The sequence below is a fragment of the Silurus aristotelis genome (assembly GCF_946808225.1).
Source record: "Silurus aristotelis genome assembly, chromosome: 8".
NCBI lineage: Eukaryota > Metazoa > Chordata > Actinopteri > Siluriformes > Siluridae > Silurus > Silurus aristotelis.
The window spans coordinates 8544241-8562533 of NC_139581.1; the positions used below are offsets into that span (position 1 = coordinate 8544241).

General features: G+C 43.3%; 1 protein-coding gene across 1 annotated transcript in view; it reads right to left on the reverse strand.

Moving 5' to 3' along the window:
- The window catches only part of LOC310729533 (NACHT, LRR and PYD domains-containing protein 3-like), a 191808-nt gene extending 173781 nt beyond the window's left edge, over nucleotides 1-18027 (reverse strand). Inside the window, exon 1 of the mRNA XM_083547811.1 lies at nucleotides 18016-18027. The gene's annotated coding sequence lies outside the window, so the exon portion shown is untranslated. The remainder of the gene's footprint in view (nucleotides 1-18015) is intronic.
- Nucleotides 18028-18293: the final 266 nt, after the last annotated feature.

An 18293-nucleotide genomic window follows, 5' to 3' on the forward strand; every position in this document is an offset into this window, starting at 1 on the left:
AGCACTTTTGTACATTGCTTTGAACAAGGGCGTCTGCTAAGTGCCACAAATGTAAATGTAAGTGTAAATAAAACATGCATATTACATCACACCCATGCAAGTCCATTAAATCCCTGCATATGACATCACACCCATAAAATCCAATAAATCATACACAAAATACAACATAACAACATAGATAGTCATTGTAATGAGTGAAAAAATACAAGTAGTATATTTTTAATACATTTGTATTAAAGCCATGTTCTTCTATCTTTTTTCACACTCACTTGTGAACCCACACCTGCTATCAGGCTACCATCTAAAATCATGTGTTTAGGCTTTAGGGACGCCTATTTCATCAGCTTTGTTTATACTGAAAACCACTCATTTTAAAAACAAACCAAATAGAGGACATTTCATTGTTGGCTTTTTCAGGATGTTGAAATGAGTAAAATGATAACCAGATGGACACTGATGAAATAAGATTGATTGATTAATTGAATGATTGATTTATTAATTATATTCTTCAGAATCAGGCAGATCCCATAAACAGGAAAAAGCATTGTGACAGTGTTGAGCATGAAATGATTCATTATATCTATAAGTATTTTGTTTACACATGAACATTCCTGTTCTGTATACACTGTAAAAGACAGAACACACATTGTCTATTTATTGCTCTCATATTAGCTACATCACCTGTATAGTAACACAATTGAAAGCTGTTTATTTCCGTAATATATGTATACAATATTGGATTAGGCATTCTGAATTATTGCATGTTGTGCAACATTTAGACACGTCTGTAACAATGAGAGCCTGGAACCTGCTTCTCATTGTCTACTTTCTGGTAGCGCTGATATGTTTGAGAGTTTGAGCAATCACATCTTGAACACACAGGAAAATGCCCACAGGAAATACCCGAAGAGTGTCTTAATTAAACCGTTGTTCAGGAATGACTCCATTTCAGTTTGTCTTTGTTGCTGTGGAAGCAAACTTTCTCCCTAAAGATGCCTCTCAATCCCAGCTGTTTATTAAAGTCTGGTTTGTAAGACGAGAGTTAATACAGGAAATTCAGAACAAAAAACCTGAATAAATAGAGATTTCTGGTGGATTTCCTGTTTTTAATGCATAGTTCTCTTAAAGAAAACTTCATGCACATTCAAATGTTGTGAATGAAATAACACATTACATAGCAATAGCATGATTTTAACTGAGAGACAGATAGAAAGAAAGATCTTTCAACTTTTTAACAAAGTGGGATTTCAGAGAAAGATTTTATCACTAGACGTGTATGATGGCGAAGCGCTCCGGGCGGGCGGGGCGCGCACCGGAGAAGAAGCAGGGTGATCCCTGACACCACCCCCTCCCCCAGGGGCGGCACCAGACGCCCTGAACCGGCGGCGCGGCCTGCCCCTCGACCGAGGCGCCGGGCAGCGAGGATGAGCCGCGTGGAACTCCGCCAGCAACGCCGGGTCCAGAATGTCCTGCCGGGCCACCCAAGACCGTTCCTCCGGGCCAAACCCCTCCCAGTCCACCAGATACTCGAGGCGACCCTGGCGCCGTCTGGACTCCAGGATCTCTCTGACCACGTAGACCCCGGGCTGGTCCACGATCTCCGGCTGGTCGGGCGCTACGGGGCCACCTGGAGGGCGAGAGACAGAAGAGGCACACGGTTTCAACAGGGACACGTGGAATGTGGGATGGATACGATACCTCGGCGGCAGTGCGAGCCGGTAGGACACTGCGCTGATCTGGTCGGTGATCCGGAAGGGCCCTATGAACCGGGGGCTCAGTTTGCGACAGGGCAGCTTGAGTTTCAGGTCCTTTGTGGACAGCCACACCAGGTCCCCAGGACGGTAGCGAGGGGCGTCCAGCCGCCGTGCGTCAGCGTGTCGGCGGTTGTTGCGGCGGGCTCGACGCAGCTGTGTGTGCGCTGACTCCCAGACTCGACTGCTCTCCCGGAACCAGTAGTCGACGGAGGGTATGCTGCTGGGCTCGTCCGACCAAGGGAACAGGGGTGGCTGAAACCCCAGCACGCACTGGAACGGGGTGAACCCCGTGGAGTCCTGACGTAGCGAATTCTGGGCGTATTCGGCCCAGGGCAGGAACCTACTCCAGTCCTCTTGATCCTGGCCGCAATAGGTTCTCAGGTAGCGACTCAACTCCTGGATCTTTCACTCCGCCAGGCCGTTGGATTGGGGGTGGTATCCTGAAGTGAGGTTTACCGAGACGCCCAGGAGTCAGAAGAAAGCCCTCCAGACCCGAGACGCGAACTGTGGGCCCCGGTCCGACACGACCTCCTCCGGGAGACCGAAGTTCCGGAAGACGTGATGGAACAAAGCCTCCGCCGTCTCGAGTGCAGTGGGGAGCCCCTTCATGGGGATGAATCGGCATCAGCTTTCCCACCGGCAGGTGGCGTGGGACCTTGGACATTGCGCAGGTCGGACATTCCTCCACGAGGCGCCTTACTTCTCGGGTCAGGCCGGGCCACCAGTACTTAGTCTGGAGGATCTGGATGGTCCGCTTCTCCCCTGGATGGCTGGTGCCTGGTCCCTCGTGAACAGATCTAAAGAGACGGTGCCGGCACGAGGCAGGAACGAAGGTGCGTCCAGCTGGGCACCCGGCCGGAACCGCCGCCTGGCGAGCAGCGGAGGCGATCTCTTGGTCGACCTCCCAGACGATTGGCCCCAGGATGAATGCGGGGGGGAGGATGGGCTCAGGCTCGCCAGGCTCGTCCGTCCCGTATATCCGGGAAAGGGCGTCGGCCTTGACATTCAGGGTCCCGGCTCGATAGGTGATCTGGAAGCGGAACCGTGTGAAGAACAACGCCCAGCGTGCCTGTCGGGGGTTTAGCCTCCGAGCCTCCCGTAGGTATTGGAGGTTTTTGTGGTCGGTAACCACCGTGAACGGGTGTTCGGCTCCCTCAAGCCAGTGTCTCCATTCTCTCTAGGGCCAGCTTGATGCCCAGGAGCTCGCGGTTCCCGATATCGTAGTTCTGCTCGGTGGTGGATAGCTTGTGCGAAAAGAACGCGCACGGGTGGAGCTGGGGGGGAGATCCGGATCTTTGTGACAGGGTGGCCCCTACCCCGGTCGAGGAGGCAACCACTTCGACCACGAAAGGCTTCCGGGGATCGGGGTGACGCAGGACCGGGGCGCAACAGAAACGGCGGCGAAGCTCGTCGAAGGCCTCCTGAGCCTCGTGGTTCCACCTCAAGGTGCGGGCCTTTCCCCTGAGGAGCGAGGTGAGTGGGGCAGTGATCCTGCTGTAGCCCTGGATGAACCGGCGATAGAAGTTGGCGAACCCTAGAAAGCGCTGGAGCTCCCTGATAGATTCCGGAACCGGCCACTCCTTCACCGCCCTTACCTTTCGACTCTCCATCTGGATACCCTTCGCACTGATGATGTAGCCCAAGAAGTGGATGGTAGGGCGGTGGAACTCGCACTTCGAGAGGTTCAGGTAGAGATGCTGGGAACGAAGTACTTTAAGCACCGCTCGCACGTGCCGCCGGTGTTCCTCCAGATCCCGGGAATAGATCAGTATATCGTCGATGTAGACCATGACGAATCTCTGGAGGAAAGGCTGGAATACTTCGTTCATGAACCCCTGGAAGACGGCGGGAGAGATGGAGAGGCCGTATGGCATGACCCGGTACTCATAGTGGCCCGAGGGGGTGATGAAAGCTGTTTTCCACTCATCCCTCTTCCTGATGCGCACCAGGTTGTAGGCGCTCCGGAGGTCAAGCTTGGAGAACACCCGCGCCTCCCTTAAGTCCTCCAGAGCTGCGGGCACAAGTGGGAGGGGGTAAGGAAGAGGTCCATCCATACCTCCATCCTTCTTTCCCACGAAGAAAAAGCTTGATGCAGCGGGGGAGGAAGAGTGCGTGATGAACCCCTGACGAAGCGCCTGTTGCACGTACTCCTCCATGGCTTGGCGCTCAGGAACGGACAGGGGATACACACGACCCTTGGGTAGCTTTGCCCCGGGCAGCAGGTCGATACAGCAGTCCCAAGGTCGGTGAGGAGGGAGACGGGTGGCGGCCTGCGCGCTGAACACATCACCATACGACCTATACTCTCTCGGGATCTCCACAGGGGTTGCGGTTGTGGCTTCCTCCACACGAGTGGCTCCGATCACGGCTCCAGGGGTTCGCGTGGGGAGATGTGAGAGGCAGTGTGCCTTACAGCGGGGACTCCACTCCAGGATGTCACAGGGGTCCCAAGAGCATCTAGGCCGGTGTTTCTGCAGCCAGGGCCTCCCCAGGATCACACTGACTGTGGATCTTTCCAAGACCAGGAACCGGATCGCCTCTCGATGGAATAGCCCCACTTGTAGAGTCACCTCCGGCGTGCAGTACTTCACCCACCCCTCACCCAGCGGCCTTCCCTAATTGGTTTGGATGGCTAGATCCTGGGAGCCCCGTTCTCGGCGGAGGCGTAGTCGGTCGAGGCAGGCCTGGGAGATGAAGTTCCCCGCTGAGCCGGAATCGACTAGGGCATGCACAGAGATGGAGAGAGTGGGGGTTATGAGAGACACTGCGAGTTTAGGGAGAGAGGAGATGTCGGTTGGTAACTCGACAGTACTCACCGCGGCACGAGCAGGGCGTGTGGGGCACTGCGAGATGTAATGCCCCGAGGTTCCGCAGTACAAGCATCCTCCGGCTGCGATTCCTCTCCCTTCTGGACAGCCTTTGTGATCCTAGCTGCATGGGCTCGCCCTCCGGGGCAGCAGATGTACCTTGTGGAGAGCTCGGTGGGTGTGGAGTGAGATCCTCCACCGCTAGGCGCTGAGAGAGCCCGATCGATTTCTGGATGAAGCTCTCCAACCCCACCGAATCCTCATGAATGGCCATTGCCTGCCGTATCTCCGGTTTCAAACCCATCCGATACACTCCCAGTAGCGCTGACTCGTTCCAGCCACTAGATGCCGCCAGGGTGCGAAAACGGAGGCTGTAATCGGTGATGCTTTCGTTTTCCTGACGTAACCTGAGCAGCTGGTCGGCTGTGGTGAAAGTCCCGGAGGCGGCGCAGAAGACTTCCAGGAAGTGTTCGGTGAACCGGGCGTATGAGTGCGTCACCGGGCCGGCCGCTTTCCACAGCGATTGTGCCCATGCCAGCACTCTCCCGGAGAGGAGGGAGATGAAAAACGCCACCTTCGACCACTCCGTAGGAAAAAGCTGTGGTTGCATCTCGATGTAGAGATTCACCTGTAACAGGAAGCCGCGGCATTCTGATGCCTTTCCGGAAAACGCAGCCGGAAGCGCCATGGGGCTGCTGGTGAGCGCGGGGGGGTTTGGCTGAGCCGCCGCGGATGGGAAGGCGGCTTGGAGCGCGGCGATGAGATCTTGTATCGGCGAAGACTCGGCGACTGCCTGATCCTCCATCGCGAGGTAAGCGCGGGGCAAAGATCTCGAGGTTCTCCTTCCTTTTCTCTCTTTCTTTCCTTCGGTCCGTTATTCTGTCAGGCGTAAGTGAGCGAGGCGGAAGCCGGGGCACAGCAAACAGACTTTAATGCACACTAAACAAAAGCAAACGTAAAAAACATAGAACACACTCAGAGTCCAAACACAAACAATAATGGACAACGGAGTGGTGTGAGTGAGGCGTTTATATAGCTGTGAGGGTGATGAGGAACAGGTGTGTGGAATCAGTATGATGGCGAAGCGCTCCGGGCGGGCGGGGCGCGCACCGGAGAAGAAGCAGGGTGATCCCTGACAATATGGTTATAAAACATTCCTACTTACTAATCAGAATAAAAAAAATCAGCAGTGCCATTGCACAGGTTAGTTTATACATAATCTAATAAAATGTTTTGCGCAGTGAATTTTGGAAAGAAAATCCATCTTTTTACAATTTTCTTTGAAAAAAAAAATGTCAATAAACTCCACTCTACTATTTAAAGCTTGGTGAAATAAATTAAGAAAACAAAAACAAACAAACAAATAAAGAAAAAAGATACACATACAGAAAGACAGAACCCCAAGGGTGACTTTGGGAACCCGGTTTGCATCAGAGAGACAATTCCATGCGGTTAGATTCAAAGATCGAAATATATTGCAATAGCATTTCACTATATTACATTTTTATGAAGCCACTTCACTAAAACAATATCTGCAGTTTAAATATGCTGGAAGTCGCGGTGTTGTCTCACACCGTTGGGATACAAATATTTATTTTCCTGCTCTGATTTTGCTGTCTCGTTCCCTTTTGTATTTTCACCCAATACAAATGTCACGTCACTGGAATTATCCACTTCCTCAAAGAACGATCTATATAAGAGCAAAGGTGCAAGATGCAAGAGGACATGAGCATGTTCTTTTACATTAACACTTTTTCTTCAGTGTGTTAGCTTTAAAAACAGCGTAGATGCCTGCTTCTCCCGTTCTCTCTTCTTGTCCTGAGCCACAGGCTGATTCTGCGCTATAAGATACAATCAAAGCCTGACAAGCTTTATGATACATAGAGGGAAAAAAGGACTCTCGTTTGGAGTGACCTTTTTGATAATACCACATTTATGGGTATATTTTCACTAGTTGGGAGATGTTCTTTTTTAAAGTAATTTATAGAAAGGCTTTTCTCCTCATATCATCATGCTAGAAGACAGACGCCACCTCCACCACCTGGGCACCATTACAGAGATGTATTGATGCAGGTCTTCCTTCTATCTGCCAAACGTTTTGATCCTAGTGGTGATCGACTACTCTGGACTGGTATTAGTTGGCACTGCTTTCGTTTCTAGCTGCTAAGAGACTGTTTTGGAATAACTTATGATGCTGTTTGGTCTAACAATGGTACAGCAGGTGGAATTGCTTTCTCACAGCTCCAGTATCCTTGGTTTGATCCTCAACTCTAGTCTCTGTGGAGTTTCTGTTTATGTTCTCCACATGTTTGTACTGTTCTCTGTGTTTTCTCACACTGTACAATGTATACACAAAGGTGTAATGGCTAAGCTAAATTTGCCCTTAGGTGTGAAAGTGGGCGCCTGGTGTCATGTCTAGTTTCTCATGTTAGTCTTGTTTTGTCGTGTTCGTCTTCATTTGGAAAGTTTGAAACTGGGGTTAGCTGAAAAACCCCTAATTATTAACTAATCATTTCATCATCATGCTGCAGAACCTTGATTGTTTTTTTTTGTTGGAAACTCTACTTCCTTCTTGTCAATTTTTTTGGGTCAACACATTGACTGGTATCACTTGAAATATTGTGAAATGTTGTACTAACTAGCAAACAATTTTCTTACTGTTTGCCTCTTCTTTCCGTTGATAACACTGGTTTATTTATTTCTAGTTTAAGCATTGTACATTTACTTGGTTTCTAAACAAATACATTTTTATCCACAATTTAGGGCCCCACATTTTTGGGGACTGAAATAGGTTCATTAAGTTGCATCACAGCCAATTCAAGGCTTATTATATGGTACTTGATTGTCTATAAGGCTGATGTTTCCAGTTGGCTGAGTTGGGGATCTAAACATATATATTGGATAATCTAGGCATATATATTTATACCGACCAGGCATAATGTTATTGTCACTGATAAGGCAACATTATGACCACCTGCCTAATATTATGTTCAGTTTACAGTACAGTACATGTACAATTCCCCTTGAAAAAGGAGCCATCAATAGGAGAGAGTCAAAACCTTGTGACATTTTGTTACTCTCTCTCTCTCTCTCTCTCTCTCTCTCTCTCTCTCTATATATATATATATATATATATATATATATATATATATATATATATATATATATATATATATATATATATATATATATATATATATACAGTACAGACCAAAAGTTTGGACACACCTTCTCATTCAAAGAGTTTTCTTTATTTTCATGACTATGAAAATTGTAGTGTCACACTGAAGGCATCAAGGGCTATTTGACCAAGAAGGAGAGTGATGGGGTGCTGCTCCAGATGACCTGGCCTCCACAGTCACCGGACCTGAACCCAATCGAGATGGTTTAGAGGTGAGCTGGACCGCAGAGTGAAGGCAAAAGGGCCAACAAGTGCCAAGCATCTCTCGGGGAACTCCTTCAAGACTGTTGGAAGACCATTTCAGGTGACTACCTCTTGAAGCTCATCAAGAGAATGCCAAGAGTGTGCAAAGCAGTAATCAAAGCAAAAAGTGGCTACTTTGAAGAACCTAGAATATGACATTTTTCAGTTGTTTCAGACTTTTTTGTTATGTATATAATTCCACATGTGTTAATTCATAGTTTTGATGCCTTCAGTGTAAATCTACAATTTTTATAGTCATGAAAATAAAGAAAACTCTTTGAATGAGAAGGTGTCCAAACTGTTGGTCTGTACTGTATATATATATATATTTTTTATACACATATATATATATATATATATATATATATATATATATATATATATATATATATATATATATATATATATATATATATATGTGTATAAAAAATGGATGTTATTTGTCAAACCATAGCTTAATCATACCAAATTGCAAGCATGAGTTATAATGTGCATCTAAAAATCTATTTTCTAATCTAATTCTCTTGAAACCAGTGGAAGACACTATTTTAAATAACAAAGTCCACTAAAGGTGGAAGAACATTCTAACATTTAGCTCCTAAACTTTGGACTATGCTTTCTGACAGTGTTCATGTTTCAGACACACTCTCCCAGTTTAAGTGCAAATTAAAGACGTATCTTTTTAGCAAATCCTACACATAACACACATCACATATCATATCCTTGTGCTCCAGTACATCTGATCAAACGCACATTATCAACTTGTGCTTGTTAAGATCATGAACAGCAGCTATGCTAATTTCTCTCCACTGCTTCTCTTTATCTCCCCATCCCGAGGCATCCTGAGGTTGTGCCAGCTCCACTCACGTCCCACCTCATGAAGATTGTGGACCTTTAAAGAAGTAGATGCAGACCACGCAAACATCCTGAACCATCTAGAGACGTACCAGCGCTATTTGGATTTCACTTCATGTAGAATTTGGACATTGGACCTCTTTGAGTGTTTAAAGGCTCTGGCTTGGAGAAGCTCGTGTTGGATTTTTGATGATCTCAAATGTTGAGTATTTTATGAGTTGCTCAGTAGCTCCTGGTTCCATAACCTCAAATAAATGTATAAGACTGTAGACAAAACATTGAACATTATCTTACATTTCGGTGCTCATGTTAGTTCTCACACTCCAGTGTTCTGTATTGTTTAAAGACTGTCACACTCTTGATATCACCCAAATGAAGATGGGTTCCCCTTTTGAGTCTGGTTCCTCTCAAGGTTTCTTCCTCATAACATCTAAGGGAGGTTTTCCTTGCCACAGTCGCTGCTCATCAGGGATAAATACACATCGTTCACCTTAACTCTTAAATTCTGTAAATCTGCTTTGAGACAATGTCTATTGTGAAAAGCGCTATAGAAATAAACTTGACTTGACTTATTTTGCATTACACTATTACACTACCAGTGACTATATAAATGTACTTGCAGTGCAGTTAAATCCAGTATAAACTGCCACTCAGCAAAGTAATATAGAGTAGAGTCCAGCACCTTGCTTAAGAACCACTGGAAAACTCGAATTTTACAGCAGTATAATTTACTCTCAGACTTTCAGCAATAAATTAACTTCATGCATAAAGGGATGTGTGCATGGAAGTGTGAATGCTCTCAAGCAGTAGAAGACACAATTTGCTAGTGTCGGGGCGACTTAAGGGTGGTAATCTTACAAAGATCCACATGTTCTCCATAGAACAGAACCAAAGCAAGCAGCATCTGTGCGTCTAATGGATTTAAAAATGTGACATTTTTTATGTGTGGCACTTTTAAAGCCCTTAAGATACTAATGATGAAAAAATAACACTGACAAGATTTTTTTCTACCTTCCAGTCACTGTCAGAACTACAATCCCAGCTTGTAGTGAAAAAGTACAAGCAGCTCTCTTCAGACTAATAATGGAGCTAATTTATAGGCCTAAAAAAATGTCATATACAGATAAGGTCACTGTGATTGAATTCTGACAAACAAAAAAAAAAAGACAAAAATAAGGTTTGGAAAAAAAATAAGGCACACAAATTTGGAGACACAATTGTATAGGATTTCAGAAAAAACTAAACCTGGTGCAACATGACAATGCCACTGTGCACAAAGCCAGCCCCATGAAGATATGGTTGGAGTGGCCTGCTATAGAGCGCCGTCCTCCTTCTTATTAAATAACTTTTGGATGATTTGGATCCCTGACTGCTCCCCAGGCCTCATCACTCTACATCAGTATTTGACTTTACTTACACCCTTGTGGCTGAATGAGCAAAAATCTCCACAAGCACACTCCAAAATCTAGTGGAACATCTTCCCAGTAGAATTAAATGTATAAATGGGCTAAATTTATAACTGAGTACTGAACGTTCTATTTTAAAACCATGGATATTAATATTGAAAGGTTCCCTCATTGCTTTAATAACCTCCACCAAACTGAAATGCTTTTTACCAGCTTTTGGAGCATAGCTAACTAAAATGGTTTTACTCTTATTGTTTAGGTTTTATTTTCATCTTCCCTATGCAATCTTTTTGTTTACATTGGGTACAAAGGAACTTGACTATTTAATGTTATATATAATAATGGAATACTATGTGTCATAGTGAAATGGACATAAGCCTAATCAATTAATTTGTACATAGGTACAGATGAAAAAAAACAACTAAAAACTTGAATTTTATTTTTTTAATTTACCGTAAAATGCAGTTTTCATTTACACATTACACTCCTGAAAGCACCCTTATTTTACTTTGATAGGGTTTAAGACAGACACCCTAATCGACTGCGGCAATTATCTCAAATTATAACGTTTTTGGGGGTCATTATTATTTATTGTCATTAAAAGCCTGCATTTGGAAGTTCAATTACTTAGAATACTTAGAATATATATATATATATATATATATATATATATATATATATATATATATATATATATATATATATATATATATATATATTCAAAAAGCAATATGAATGCAGTCAAAGAAAACAAATATTTTAATATAACTCTATATTCTACACACTGAAGCTACCACAGAAGACATTAAAATGAATGGTGACTTGTACCAGACAATATCAGCTAATTTAGCTTTGTCTTAACCTCTGCTATATTTTAACTCAAATGTGTCCATATATCTTGTCGTCTCGTTTCCACATCCATCAAGAGTGAAAGTGTGGCTCTTTCTTCACCTCTAGGTTTGAGACAAATGTATTCCCCTGGTCCTCCAGAGCATGCAGACTAAAAGGCCGATTCATATTCACAGTCACACTTCAATTCCTGCACTCTGAGCCTGGGAGGGGGCCATAAAGAGCCCATAGTCGTCGTTCTCCAAATTGGGTGTTCTGCAGGAAACCTGGGGAAAGAGGCGAGAAAGGCAGCTCGGCCACAAAAATTAGCCACCCTTTTAATGGAGCCATAAAGACAATTGGAAATAAACTGTTGGGAAATTGTATGATAGTACCAGTAATTGGATGGATTTGTTGGTCAAGCTAATGGATTGACACTGAGATGGTAATGAATGGTAATTCATGGAAAATAGACTTATGGTTTGCTAATGGGTGCTGCTTCCAGTAACAGATATTTCAAGTTTAAAGTCATACACATTCTCCTGGATTTGGAGATTTGGGCTTTGGTATTTTATGGCCTTTTTAGTTTTGATTGCTTTCATATTGTATTACTGGTATAAACAGATATGATATGCTCTTTATGAAACAGCACACCCCTTTACATACCCTCAACCAGAATTTAAAGCAAACCTAGAGCTCTAGGATTACAGTTGTAGCTCTGTGGAAGTCATGGGATTTGAATTTAAATCCTATCCTATCTACCTGCAACCCATTTTAAATGTATTTTATTTTATTTTATTTTATTTTATTTTATTTTATTTTATTTTATTTTATTTTATTTTAAACAACTCTAAATTGTCTATCTATATATCGATCCATCTATAAATCTATATATTTTTTTTTTCTGGGACACACTACGAATCATCTGTGACTCTGTCCGGGAAAAAGCAGTTACTGAAAATGGCCAGATGTGTCTGTCCTGTTCTCTGTTCTCTGGATAAATGTATGATACATCCGGTTGCTATAACCCATATAATACTAACACATCCTTGCCAAAAATCAAGTTATTGCATCAACAAGACATGATAATTGACGTTGAAAATTGAAGACTGGTGTCTTCAATTTGACATTCCCCCTAAAGCTTTCATCCACAGAACGCCTCAACAAATCAAACTGTCACTCCCCTGTAATCAGCTGCTACAAGCCGGGAAAGAAGTTTGCATGCTGACAGGCCACAACTTCTGCCTTTTGTGTTTCTCAGAAATGAAGCCAAACCAGGAGGAGAACCGTGGCCTTTCGGAAGACGAAAAAAAATTCCAGACCCATGAGAAGCATCATGGACAAGAAACAAATGGACAAATCCACAGGAGCAGTGTTGACTTCACGACTAATGGTTGCCTTGGGGGGAGGGGAGGGAAGGGGGGCATCCTTGATGTATTTATTTCCCTGTAGAGCTCACACTGGTGGCCCTGCTCTAATCCTGCATAAAAGCATTACTCTCACCGGCACCGGCTGACAGCATTAATGAATCAACTGCTCTAGCCTGCAGCAGACAAGCCGTGGGACCCACCAGGGGCTGCACACACACACACACACACACACACACACACACACACACACACACACACACACACACACACACACACACACACACACACACACAAGGATATCCACAAGGCAAGGATATCATTAATGCTGCATGAGTCAAAACAAATAGACTATTGGCTATTTGACTTTTCTCGCACAAGACAACTTGATTAGAAAGATGAAATAGAATTTTATTCCGTCTGATAAGAGATTTATATTCTATCCAACACCTGATCAGCTGATTATTGCACACCAAGATTTTTTTTTATGCAATTTGTTCCTTCAGGTGTCATATTTACTTACATCAATATAATTTATATGCTCCAACATGCTCATTATGCTGCTACTTCGAATGGTTAAACATTAGATGCAAATTGCACAGTCATCTTTATCTACTCATGCTTTCCGATCAGCCCCTGAGCTGCAGACTTGGTACAACTATTTATGGTTCTGTATATTAGTCCTACTATGCTGTGTGGTGTTTTACTTTAAACTATACGATCTTTTTCTTTTCTTAAACGTTTTTGTGTACCATGTGTACAGAGAATGTGTCTCCATGGGTATGATGCACATTTACATTTCACTTCTGCAAAGAATGAATTTATTATTTAGAATATTGTAGAAATGTATTATACAGTATTCTATATAATGTACTGTAAAATAAAAACACATTTTGAAATTAATTTGAAAAATAACGAGCTGATGACAGATGAAGCTAACTCTTAGTGGGGTAAACTGGAAGGGGAAAAAACACATTACGGTAATGGGACCACTGGGACAAGATTATGTCCTATCTGCGAAAGAAGGTCTCATGAGGTGCATTTCCCCAGATGATGGTCAGAAGGGAAAAATTACTAGCGGCAAATAAAAATGTGCTATTCGAACTAAAAATGTCAGCATTAAACAGTTCACATCACCAGATGATCAATAGTGTAAAACTGTGAAATGTTATTATAAGTGATAGATGGAAAATAAATATTTTTTTATTTTAGAAAAGCTACTCATTTCTTTGACTCAAATCACTTGAATTCCAACAATATCACTTTTTTATTACACATTTTTGTTTGACAAAAGGTCTTTCGAACTGCATTTTTTATTTTCCTTTGCTAGTATTTTCTCAAGGTTAGCATAAAAAGACTTAATATTATGAATCATTTTGGACTTTGTCTGTGGTGAAACATTTTTCCCACAAAATGATAAATGTTCTATAAAAAGACTCTAAACTACCTCTAGGTGTAATCCTAACCTTAACCCCAACATTAAAACTAACCCCAACCCTACCTCAACATCAATACAAAGCCCAACCCTAACCTCAATTCCAACCATAACTCCAACATTAACATTAACCCAACCCCAAACTTAATCTGCAACCCCAACCTAGTTAACTAGATAGATAAATAGTACTAAAAAAAAAAGGCAGTTTAGCAGCTACCAGAAGTGCAAATATATTATAGTATAAAATACTATTCTTTTATATACTAGAGTAATACTTATACTAGGTTTTTGGTAGTTGTGAAAAATGCTGAAAAGTGAGAATGCTTTCAAAAATAAAAGTATAAATTTTTTTATCAATTAACAATATTGAAAGTAAATGAACAGAAGAGCAATCCAAATCAATTTTGTTTTTTACAGCCTCACTTCTTACACTCGCACACTTTGTAAACTTGCCCAAAGTCAGGAATTTTGTATGACTGGGGTCAGGTGCATGATTACCCACTTATACCAAGCTAATTATCATTAATTTCATATCTATGTTAAAACACAGTCATTAACTGAAACAAAAACAGCTGTTTAGGAGGCTTAAAACTGGTTGAGGGACAGGTAAACTCTGCTACTAAAGTGAACATGTGGAAGACAGTTTCAGGTCACAGGTCATATGCCACAGCAACAAGACACAAGGTTTCATCTGCCAGGTCACACCCAGGCAAAGATTTCAAGCAGACTGGGGTTTCAAGATGTGATGTTCAAACTATTTTAAAGAAGCACAAAGAAATGGGCAATGTTGGGGACCATTGATGCAGTGGTCAGCAAAGAAAACTTAATGCAGCAGATAAAAGACACATTGTGCTTACTTCACTTGGCATCAGAAAGATGTCTGGCAGTGCCATCAGCAAAGAACTGGCAGAAACCAGTGGGATCCAGATACACCCATTTACTGTCTGGAGAAGTCTGAATAAAAGTGGTCTTCATGGAATATTTGCAGCAAAAAGCAACTACTCTGACATGGGAACAAGGCTAAGTGACAACTATGCACAAAAACATAAGAAATGGTGGTTAAAAAATAGCAAAAATTGGAAGTTTCGAAATACTAATACTTTGTTAGTATATTAAAGTCTATCTTTCTTGTATTAGTACTTCACTTTTTGTTTTTCTAACTTTTTACTTTCACTCATTACATTTTTGACACAAATATCTGTACTTTCTACTTTTTAAATTTTCAAAACAGGCTTATTACTTTAGTTTTATTATATTTGGTGACGTGATAAATATTTTTTCTTCTCATTGTGAACCATTTTCAGCCCATCAACCTATTTCTTGTCATTGCACAGCTTTTTCAACCGACCACTGGTTCTCATGCACCACAGATTTAGGCTAGCCTATGAAGCTAACAATGAGCAAGGCAGAAGACAACAAGAAGTATGGGGCTAATGTGGATGAGCTAAACATGACTGAAAACGTCTCTAGGTTACATATGTAACCCTGGTTCCCTAAGGAAACAGGATGCTGTGTCAACAATGCTTTAGGAACGCTTCCGCGTTGTCCATGCTCTGAATCACGTGTGTAATCAGTCCAATGGAAAGACGTGACAGCATCGAAGACCAGGAAGCTATAAAAAGCACATGCTACAAAGCCGGATCTAGCTTCGAAAGTAAAGGAAGAGCTGCAGGGATGCGGCTCGTTCCTTCAGAGAACCAGGGTTATAAGTAACATAGAGACATTCTTTTTCAGGAACTCAAGCTGCGTCACAAACGCCTTGGGAACAAGTGTCCAATACCACCAGACTGATAAATCCCTGACTAGTGTGGAAATGCACAGCTAGGTCAAAGGACCAAGGGACAGTAGTGGCAGTAAGGTCAAGGCCAAACTTGATAAAGGTCATTGGGGCAGACCTTGTTGCAGATGTCATGGACTTCACAGCTCTAACAGACAAGGCATCAAAGGCCACCATACTTCGAGTAGAGTGAGCTCTGACCCTAAAACCAAAGGACTCAAGGGAGGAGGAAATAGCCTCCACAATCCACCTGCTGAGGGTCTCCTTGTTAGCAGGGAGTCTCTTTCTAAGGGTTCATAGCAGACTACGTAACAGCTACTCAGACTTCTCCAAGGCTTCGTTCTATGGATGTATGTGTCTAGTGCACTTGACACAGCCGCTTAAGCTTTCCTGGCCTGAAGGGGAGGAGGGTATTATGCCTGGAGCACGACTGGCCATGGGACAACTGAGGGCACCTTGGATATAGAGCGCCACTGTAGGGCCACTGCACCTGTATATTGATGGAATCCCATTCCATGCCTAGATAGGTGATCCCCTGTTCTGTAGATTTCACACTTTCCCAGAGCTCAGTCTTAACCCCCATTCCTTCATATGAAGAGGCGTTTTTATATATAAGGAATCAGTCTCTTTCGAGACGGACATCTGGTGCTCATAGAGCAGTAGGCTCTTAGCGCTGGTCCAGTGGCCTCACGAGAGGCAACAAGCACCATAAGTCTGCTAGGGTTCCAGGATCCTCGCTGGAGACAGTTGTGCCCTGAAGCACATATGTGGCAGGGTTAATGCACCATCTCCTTGAGGGTGCTGTGGCAGGGTGGGCACTGTAAACAGTGGTGCACAAAGCCCCTTCAGGGCGAACCTCAGGGACTTCCTAAGAGTTCATAACAAACCAGTCCTCTGACTCGATTTAAGACATGACTGCTTTAGAGTCGGCATCTCGAACCTGAATCTCATTAGTGAGCAGTCGACCTGACATGGATTCAATATTGCCCCATACTTCTTGGGAACCATGAAGCACCTTTTGTAGGACCCGGATTCTCTGAGAAGCGGAGGACCACGCAGGTGGCCTCGTTCTTCAAGAAAACTTTTACTTCTCGTTCCATGACCAGAGCCTGCTCGGGCCCCACCAGGTTGGGGCATACCCCATCAAACTGGGGCAGAAAACCAAAATGGGTAATATAACATTTGTCTATTGTTCACAGGATCAATTGCGGCACACCCAGCAGAAATCTTAGGCTGCCAGATAGTATCTTAAGGGAATAAGTCTCTCAAGACTGATTTCTATTGTTCTTAGAGCTACGGGGCAAATGCCCTTGCGCTGCTCCAGATGCCTTCTGAGAGGTGGTGAGTCCCCTAAGTCCGCTAGGGTCCCAGGTGAAAGGTGAGGGGAAGGCACTCGCAGAAGACGGCTGTGCAGGGGCGCAGGGGCAGGGTGGGCACCGTAAAACTGAGGTGCACAACCCCCCCTTCAGCAAAATCCCCAGTCAGTCCTGATTGCAGAAACGCCCCGACGGCAGCCCCGATGAGAGAGCGCAGACTAAACTTTAGTGTCCAGTAGGCATTACTGGGGCATCCAGCAGCACAACCCTAACCCTGTCAGGACGGTCTGACATGTGCCTAAATCTTAGAGTGAATCTTTAAATATATTAGAGTCAAATTGTTCAGAGAATCTTGTAAAATTCTCTGTGTATAATGGAAAAGGGTGAAAATCTGTATTGGATGACCATGATGTGTGGTCCATGGTGGCAATATTTAAAAAAATAAAAAAAAAGCCTGGTTCTGTAAAGGAAATCACTGCATGAGTTCAGAAACACCTCCAAACCTCATTGTCTGTGAACACAGTTTGTGAAGCAATTTACAAAATTAAGGATAAATCTCTATCATGAAAAAAGAAGACATATGTGAACATGATCAAGAAATGCTGCTGTATTCTCTGGGCCAAAGCTCATTTAAAATGTACTGAGTCAAAGTGGTCAGTGGTCGACAAAATAAAATTTTAAATTCTTTTTTAAATATGGAGGCTGCACCCATCTCTGAATTTTATTTTCATTGTATATACAGTGCCTACAGAAAGTCATCATACCCTTTGAAAATGTTTACCTTTTGGTACCTTATGGTAGGTTTCGTATGATATGGTTTGATGAGACCAAAATTGCTCTTTCTGGACTGAACTTCAAGCGCTATGTTTGGCAAAAAGCAAACAGAGCCCACCATCCAATACACACCATACCTAGTATAAAGAATAGGGGTGGCAGAATTATGTTGTGAGGGTATTTGACTTCAGTGTGGACTGGGAAATATCCCTTTTATCAGGATTAAAGAGGAAATATATGCTGACAAGTACATAAAAATTATCTAGGAAAACCGCCATTGCTCTGCTAGACAGCTGTAGATGGCAGGTCACTTATCTTCCAACACGACAATGGTTATAAACAAACTGCTGAAAGAACATTTAAATGGTTTAAGGACAGGAAGGTGAAATAACCTTAAGTGGCCAAGTCACTACCCATGAACTTGAAGAGAGCAGTTTATTGCCACTTACCCAGGGTTTTAACTAAACTTGAGCAATTTTGCAAGGAAGAACAGGCAAATTTTCCACAATTTAGGTGTGCAAAGCTAGTATAGACATATCCAAAAAGATTA